This window comes from Oryx dammah, unplaced genomic scaffold (genome assembly GCF_014754425.2).
Source record: "Oryx dammah isolate SB20612 unplaced genomic scaffold, SCBI_Odam_1.1 HiC_scaffold_11229, whole genome shotgun sequence".
Lineage (NCBI taxonomy): Eukaryota > Metazoa > Chordata > Mammalia > Artiodactyla > Bovidae > Oryx > Oryx dammah.
In genome coordinates this window covers 2,365,584-2,374,307 of record NW_024080622.1, presented here as the reverse complement: position 1 = coordinate 2,374,307, position 8,724 = coordinate 2,365,584, and positions in this window count along the sequence as shown.

Sequence of the window (8,724 nt, the reverse complement as noted above, 5' to 3'; positions counted from 1 at the left end):
GCCTGCTGGGTGTCACCTGCTTTTTAGCTTATCTCATCCATCCAGAGAAACACATTTCATAACCTTCCTCTCTGAGGGGTTTCAGAATTTGAAACTGCCAAAGCTTTTTTTTTAACCACTAAAAGCAAAAGAAGTTAGAAAAGAAATGAAGAACTTTGCAAAAGCAAAAAGAAGAATGAGAGACAAGTGCCAGGGCCTAGTATGACTTCTTTTAACTTAGACTTATTTATCACCTCATTTGCAGTAATAAGCCAAAATATTACCTTAAAATTGTACATATAAATAATATTTTATAACATATTATTTATGTTATTTTCACTTATGCTTATCTGAATTCATAATACTTTTCAAATTTTTCTTTAATTCTTGGAATTACTATTACATTTTTTACTCACAATATAGGGCTTAATGGATATATATAGTTATCTTTCATATCTAATATGATTCTGAGTTCAAGTCTCAAAGAGTTGGAACAGTTCCTGTTAGCACAGCAAGAGCAGGGAGGTAAATACATTGAAGTCAAATCTTCCCATCCTTACCATTTGCTATTCTAAACTAGAGTTTTAATCTATGTCTTAGCCTGAAGAGTAGGTTAACAAACCTGTGTTACACTCTGAGGCTAGGCTATAAGACGCTGTGGCTTCTGCCCTGCCTTGAGTATTACTTACTCTTGGTGGAAGCCAGCTGCCATACCTTGGGGATTCTATGCAGAGGCCCCCATTGCAAGGAACTGAGAACTCAGCCAGCAGTCACATAAGTGAGCCTTCATGCAAGCTGATTCTCCAGTCCCAATCAAGTCTTTAAATGAATGAAGTCTCACACAAATCCTGACTACAAACTCATTGGAGACCCTCATCCAGAACCATTAGCTGAGTCAGATTTCTGACCTCCAAAAAAGCACACAACATAATAAGCACTGTTTTTTCCCCAAGTTGCTAAAATTTATGGCAGTTTGTCTTGCAGAAGTACGTAACTGGAATAGCATTTTTCTGTGCTAACTGATCTTTTTTCTTTTCATTTTTCAAACAAGTGAGAATTTTTGCTGTTTTCCCATCATTAACATGCTTAATAAAATGAGAATTATTTGAAAAAACATGATAGTTTCTAGATTATATCTTTGCTTCATTCACTCAGACTTATAGATATTCACTTTATTCTGCAGTGAAATACTACCCAGTATATATTTTACTTTCTTGGAGGGGTTTAAAAGCACTTCTTATTGAAATATTATTTTCATGTAATAAAATAAGCAGATCATAAGAATTCAATTTAATTTAATTTGTCAGTTAAACATATCCATGTATGTATATAATCATTATGTATTATATATCTTCAATAACTCAGTGTAATGTTTCTGAGATTCTGCAACATTTTTTATGTATTGGTATTAATAGTTTTCTTCTTTTTATAACTGAGTAGTATTTCATTGCATAGACATAGTGCAGTTTGTTTATCCATTGTCTTATTGATGGATACCTGGGCTTTTCTCAGTTTTTAACTATTATGAATAAGACTGCTATGAAGTTTCTTGCACAAATATTTTGTGAACATGTAGCTTTTACTTTTCTTGAGTAAAATACCCAGGGGTAGAATTTTTAGGTCAAAAGATAAATGCACACATAGCTTTTAAAAAGCTGCCAAGCAATTTCTCAAGTGATTGTATCATTTTGGAGCCCCCCCCTCCCCCAAATAAAGTCTGTCACTGTTTCTATTGCTTCCCCATCTTTTTGCCATGAAGTGATGGGACCAGATGCCATGATCTTAGTTTTCTAAATGTTGAGTCTTAAGCCAACTTTTTCACTCTCCTCTTTCACTTTCCTCAAGAGGGTCTTTTGTTCTTCGCTTTCTGCCATAAGGGTGATGTCATCTGCATATCTGAGGTTACTGATATTTCTCCCAGATATCTTGATTCCAGATTGTGCTTCCTCCAGCCCAGTGTTTCTCATGATGTACTCTGCATATAAGTTAAATAAGCAGGGTGACAATATACAGCCTTCATGTACTCCTTTCCCCATTTGGAACCAGACTGTTGTTCCATGTCCAGTTCTAACTGTTGCTTCTTGATGTGCATACAGATTTCTCAGGGGGCAGGTCAGGTAGTCTGGTATTTCTATCTCTAAGAATTTTCCACAGTTTATTGTGATCCACACAGTTGAAGGCTTTGGCGTTGTTAATAAAGCAGAAGTTTTTCTGGAACTCTCTTGCTTTTTTGGTGATCCAGCAGATGTTGGCAATTTGATCTCTGGTTCCTCTGCCTTTTCTAATCCAGTTTGAACATCTGGAAGTTCACAGTTCACATACTATTGGAGCCTGGCTTGGAGAATTTTGAGCATTACTTTGCTAGTGTGTGAGATGAATGCAATTGTGCTGTAGTTTGAGCATTGTTTGGCATTGCATGTCTTTGGGATTGGCAAATAGATGGGGAAGCAATGGAAACAGTGACAGACTTTATTTTTTTGGGCTCCGAAATCACTGCAGATGGTGACTGCAACCATGAAATTAAAAGATGCTTGCTCCTTGGAAGCAAAGCTATGACAAATCTAAACAACATATTAAAAAGCAGAGACATGATTTTGCCGAAAAAGGTCCATCCTGTCAAAGCTATGGTTTTTCCAGTAGTCATGTATGGATATGAGAGTTGGACTGTGAAGAAGGCTGAGTGCTGAAGAACTGATGCTTTTGAACTGTAGTGTTGGAGAAGACTCTTGAGAGTTCCTTGGACTGCAAGGAGATACAACCAGTCCATTCTAAAGGAGATGAGTCCTGGATGTTCATTGGAAGGACTGATACTAAAGCTGAAACTCCAATACTTTGGCCACCTCATGCGAAGGGTTGACTCATTGGAAAAGACTTTGATGGTGGAGGGATTGGGGGTAGGAGGAGAAAGGGACGACAGACGATGAGATGGCTGGATGGCATCACCAACTCGATGGATGTGAGTTTGAGTGAACTCCGGGAGTTGGTGATGAACAGGGAGGCCTGGTGTGCTGAGATTCATGGGGTCGCAAAGTGTCGGACACGACTGAGTGACTGAACTGAACTGATGTGAAGAAGTGACTCATTTGAAAAGACCCTGATGCTGGGAAAGATTGAAGGTGGGAGGAGAAGGGGATGACAGAGGATGAGATGGTTTGATGACAACACCAACTCAATGATCATGAGTTTGAGTGTACTCTGGGAATTGGTGATGGACAGGGTTTCCTGACATGCTGCAGTCCATGGGGTCGCAAAGAATTGGACATGACTGAGTGACTGAACTGAACTTGTATCATTTTAAATTTCTAACAGTGATTTTTGTGTTCCATTGCTCTATATACTGGCTAACATTTTGTGATGTCAGGTTTTCTTTTTAAATTTTAGCTCTTCTAGTGTGTATTAAATTATAATTTGTTTTTAATTACCATTTCCCTGATAACTAACAAAGAACTTTTCATTTACTCATAGGGCATTCATATAACTTTTATTGTGACTTGTTCATTTAAATCTTTTAATAGTTTCTTAAAATTGTTCATATTTTGTTGTTGAGTCATAGTTTATTATATATAATGGATATAATCTTTGCTATTTGTTGTATACAACGACTATGTTTTCTCAGTCTATGGGTCACATTATTTTCTTCATTTAAATTTTTTCTTATGTTTAATACTTCTGCATCTTGTTTAAGATAGCTTGTGGTGGAAAAGATATGTCATTTTTTTCTCCTAAGAGCTTTATGGTTTTGTGTTTTACACTTATTTCTATGACATATAATGAATTAATTTTTATAAAAGGGGTAAGATAAAGGTCAAAATTCATTTTGTTCCATAGGGATATTTAGCTGTTACAGCATCATTTATGGTTCACTGAACTTCTTCAATATTTGGGATAACGCCTTTAAAAATTTTTGGAAAATTCTCACCTGCTATGTTTACAAGTATTTCTCCTGTCTCTCTCTCACTCTCCTGTCCTTATGGAACTTCAGCTACACATATTGTAGATTATTTATTGTCCCAAATATCTTAGGTGCTCTGTTTTTTTTCTCCATTCTTTTGTGTTTCACTTTTAAAATGTTCTGTTGTCTTGTCTTGATGTTTATTCATTCTTTATTCTGTGTCCAGTATGCTATAAAACCTATATAGTGAATTCTTCTAAATCTGTATTTCTTATTTCTACCACTTAAATTTCTTTTTTAGAGTTTTCATGTTTACTGAAATTATTCATCTCTTCACATTCATTTTACTCTCTTTCCTCTAGATCCTTTGGTATTTTTATGACAGTCATTTAAAAATCCTGGTTTGGCAATATATAGCTTCCTTTTTTGCTTCTATTGACTGTTTTCTCTTTTGACCACTGGCCACGTTTTTTGCTTCTTTCTGTGTCCTTTAATTTACAATTTTATGTTAGGCATTTTGTGTAGTAGAATTGTAGAGGTTGTGGTTAATAACACTTATCTCCATAGAAATCATTGTTCTTTTTGAAGGGCATTGAAGAACTGAGTCAAACTGATCTGTGATTAATCTGTGTCTAGGTTTTCTTGAAGCTTCAGTTCATGCAGCTTATCACTGGTTTCAAATATTTTAAGACTAGGATCAGAACTTTTCTCTTGCAGATTTTGAATGTAAGCTCTCATGAAATTCCAGTATTAAATATTTATGTATTTACTTATTATTGCTATGCATGGGCTTTCTCCAGTTGCAGGGAGCAGGGGTTACTCTCCAATTGTGTTTCTTAGGTTTCTCGTTTCAGGGGCTTCTCTTGTTGCAGAGCACAGGCTCTAGAATGCACAGGTTTCAGTAGTTGTAGGGCATGGGCTTAGTTGCTCCAAGGCATGTGGAATCTTCTTGGACCAGAGACAGAACCTGTGTTCCCTGCATTGGCAGGTGGATTCTTAACCACTGGACCACCAGGGAAGTCCAAAATTCCAGTATTATCTTTGTGCTTTACATCCAAGCAGAAGTTTTCCAAACTGTAGGAAATATCTCTCAGCTTTAGAGCTCGCGTGTCAGCTCTCTACATAATTGGGGAATTTGCTTTGATCTTCAGGCCTGCCCTGACTTTTCTGCATCCAGGGAGATTTCACTCTTCTGGGAATGCCTGTGTGGGGTCATACTTGCTCTCCTGTCTGCTCTTCAGTCCCTGCCATCTGACGGTCTGCAGTGCCTGGAGGAGTTTCTGTCGGCTCTCCCACTCCACTTGCAATATCTTCAGTCGATTTTTCTCAGCTGTCTGTTCTTTCCACAACCAGGCAAAGAACTGGGGAGTGTGTATAGCTGATAAATTGTCAATACAATATTAGCTGATTTCTCCTGTTCTCATGGACTGTAAACTCATGGTAAGCTGTGCTATCACCTCTTGAAGAGCAAGGTCTTGTCAGTTCTGTGACCAAGACCCCATTTCTTCCTGACACATGTTCTTTGATGTTTCTTACCAATGTGAACTCCTAAGCTTCTCCTGTTGCTTTTGAAGACATCTTACTACCTCACAGAGGAGGTCACATACCCATGCCTGACCACTGCCTGTTTCCCTCATTAGAGAGCTTGTCCTCACGGCATATGCACTTCCTCCCTTTCTGGTCCTACTCACCCAGCTCCTGGGGTGCATCCACCTTTCCTTACTGAACACATTCTTCTTACTAACCAGACTTAGGCAGTCATGTTTCAAAACGTGAACATCTTTGCACAAAATTTTTTTTTTTTTTGGAATCTTCCACATATTTTCTATGACATTACTTTGACTCTCAAATTAATGCAAATTTAGAGGTAGTTGAAACCTTAGAAATCATTTAACCCGATTTTTTAAAACACTGAGCCTTAGTTTTTCAAATTAAATGTAAAAATCAGTTGTATCATGGGTAGCCAATGGGTATTGTCAGGAAAGAAACAGGTTAATATTCAGTATCTGCTATGAAAAATATTAACTGAAAAAAAAGTAGGATTTAAGTTTTGAAGTAACCAATATAATGGAAAATGTCCATTTCATGGTGTATATATTATGAATAAAGACACATTTTTTGCATTTCTCAAAATGTCCTTACCTTTCTGATGGATCTTCATGTTAGATTACTAAATTATGCTTGTGTCTATTTTAGTTAATTGAACTAAAATTCTCATTAAAGATCCATTCAAATGTTTCAAATGGGGGTGGGTGGGGAAGACAGGTAGCACTGCCTATTTAGTGGCACCAGAATTTTAGGTTTTGATAAAACACTGTGGGAGACTGTCAGAGGGTTGTTAAGTAAGGATATAAATAATTAATTATCAGGAAGCTTCAATTTTGTAAAGTTAAATATTATAAGTAAAACTACCATCAGCCTTTATTATCATTTCATAAAAGAAAGGACTTCCTAATGGCAACAAAATAGAACCTACATAATTTCAAGATTTAAAAACTACTTAGATTTGGTTTTATGAAAAATTTATTGTACTATCTTCGTTTAATTTCCATGTGGCCACAAGTCAGAAAAAACTGTCATGGCCCAACAGTCCACAATGTTCCTTCAACTCTATTTGGAAGTCATTGAGGGACACCAAACTTCTCATTTATTATATCAGAAAGTAGTCATGTGGCAAATTTCAATGCTTTTCCAAAGTTACCAGCTACTTCAATGTTATTTTTACTACCTTTGCTAAATTAAGTTTCTGAGAGCATAAAAACCTTACCTGGTGATGACAACATTGGCAGCTATTAGATTCAGGCTCAATTAACCATCTCTCTTCTCCAGTGACTCTTCTGAAGCACCAGAGATTCACACGCACAGAGAACACAACAGAATGGATCTCACATATTTTATGTAACATTCCTCAAGAAATAAATATGGAACTTCATTTTTATTGAGATTTTTATTTGATTAAAAATTTTCATCTTATGTTAATAAATAGGATTTGGAATTTTTACTCATAATAAAAAATAACAGAAGGTCACTCTGAATTCCTCATTCTCAAGCATTCACAAATTCATAAAGAGCATCTCTTTTTAAGTTTACAGTCACTTTAAGTTTTTCCTTTCTTTCCCTCATCATCCAATTTTTCTGTATTCTTAGTTAGGGGTTTCCCAGGTGGCTCAGTGGTAAAGAACCCAGCTGCCAATGTAGGAGACATGAGTTTGGTCCCTGGGTCAGGAAGATACCCTGGAGAAGGAAATGACAATCTGCTCCAGTATTCTTGCCTGGGAAATCCCAAGGACACAGGAACCAGGAGGGCTACTGTCCATGGGGTCATAAAAGAGTCGGACATGACTGAGTGACTAAACTGCACCAATACAACAAAACTCTCAGTTATCCTAATAATTTTTACCCCAAATATTTCTACCATTGCTAATTCTGTCTAATTTCCCTCCATTCCAATTCATTCATGTTTTATATTAGTTTAGGATTTCTTCTTTAGTTCAGTTCAGTTCAGTTGCTCAGTCGTGTCCGACTCTTTGCACCCCCATGAATTGCAGCACGCCAGGCCTCCCTGTCCATCACCAACTCCCGGAGTTCACCCAAACTCATGTCCATTGAGTTGGTGATGCCATCCAGCCATCTCATCCTCTGTCGTCCCCTTCTCCTCCTGCCCCCAATCCCTTCTAGCATCAGTCTTTCCCAATGAGTTAACTCTTTGCCTGAGGTGGCCAAAGTATTGGAGTTTCAGCTTTAGCATCAGTCCTTCCAAAGAAATCCAAGGACTGGTCTTCTTTAGAATGGACTGGTTGGATCTCCTTGAAGTCCAAGGAACTCTTAAGAGTCTTCTCCAACACCACAGTTCAAAAGCATCAATTCTTCGGTGCTCATATTTCTTCACAGTCCAACTTTCACATCCATACATGACCAATGGAAAAACCATAGCCTTGACTAGACAGACCTTTGTTGGCAAAGTAATATCTGTGCTTTTCAATATGCTATCTAAGTTGGTCATAACTTTCCTTCCAAGGAGTGTCTTTTAATTTCATGGCTGCAGTCACCATCTTCAGTGATTTTGGAGCCTCCCAAAAATAAATTCTGACAGTTTCCACTGTTTCCCCATCTATTTGCCATGAAGTGATGGGACCAGATGCCATGATCTTTATTTTCTGAATGTTGAGCTTTAAGCCAACTTTTTCACTCTCCTCTTTCACTTTCGGCTTAGTCCTGTTCAACTCTTCTGCGACCCCATGGACTGTAGCCCACCAGGCTCTCCTGTCTAGGGATTTCCCAGGGAAGAATACTGGAGCGGGTTGCCATTTCCTTCTCTAGGGGATCTTCCTGACTCAGGGACTGAACCCGTGTCTCCTGTGTTTCCTGCACTCGCAGGCAGATTCTTTACCACTGAGCCATCTGGGAAGCCTAAACACACAATGCTGCTGCTGTGTCACTTCAGTCGTGTAAGACTGTGTGTGACCCCATAGATGGCAGCCCACCAGGTTCCCCCGTCCCTGGGATTCTCCAGGCAAGAATAGTGGAGTGGGATGCCATTTCCTTCTCCAATGCATGAAAGTGAAAAATGAAAGTGAAGTTGCTCAGTCGTGTCCGACTCTTAGCGACCCCATGGACTGCAGCCTTCCAGGCTCCTCTGTCCATGGGATTTTCCAGGCAAGAGTACTGGAGTGGGGTGCCATTGCCTTCTCCAAACACACAATAGTGGAGGACAAATTAATCTGGCTTTAATTCCACTGCAGTCAGTTAACCATCTCTTTAATTTCAAGTTCTTATTGAAGGAATGAATAAATTAAGCCAATGTAAACCTTTTGATCAATGTGCTGAATTCATCAGAGAAAGCCCTCAGGCAA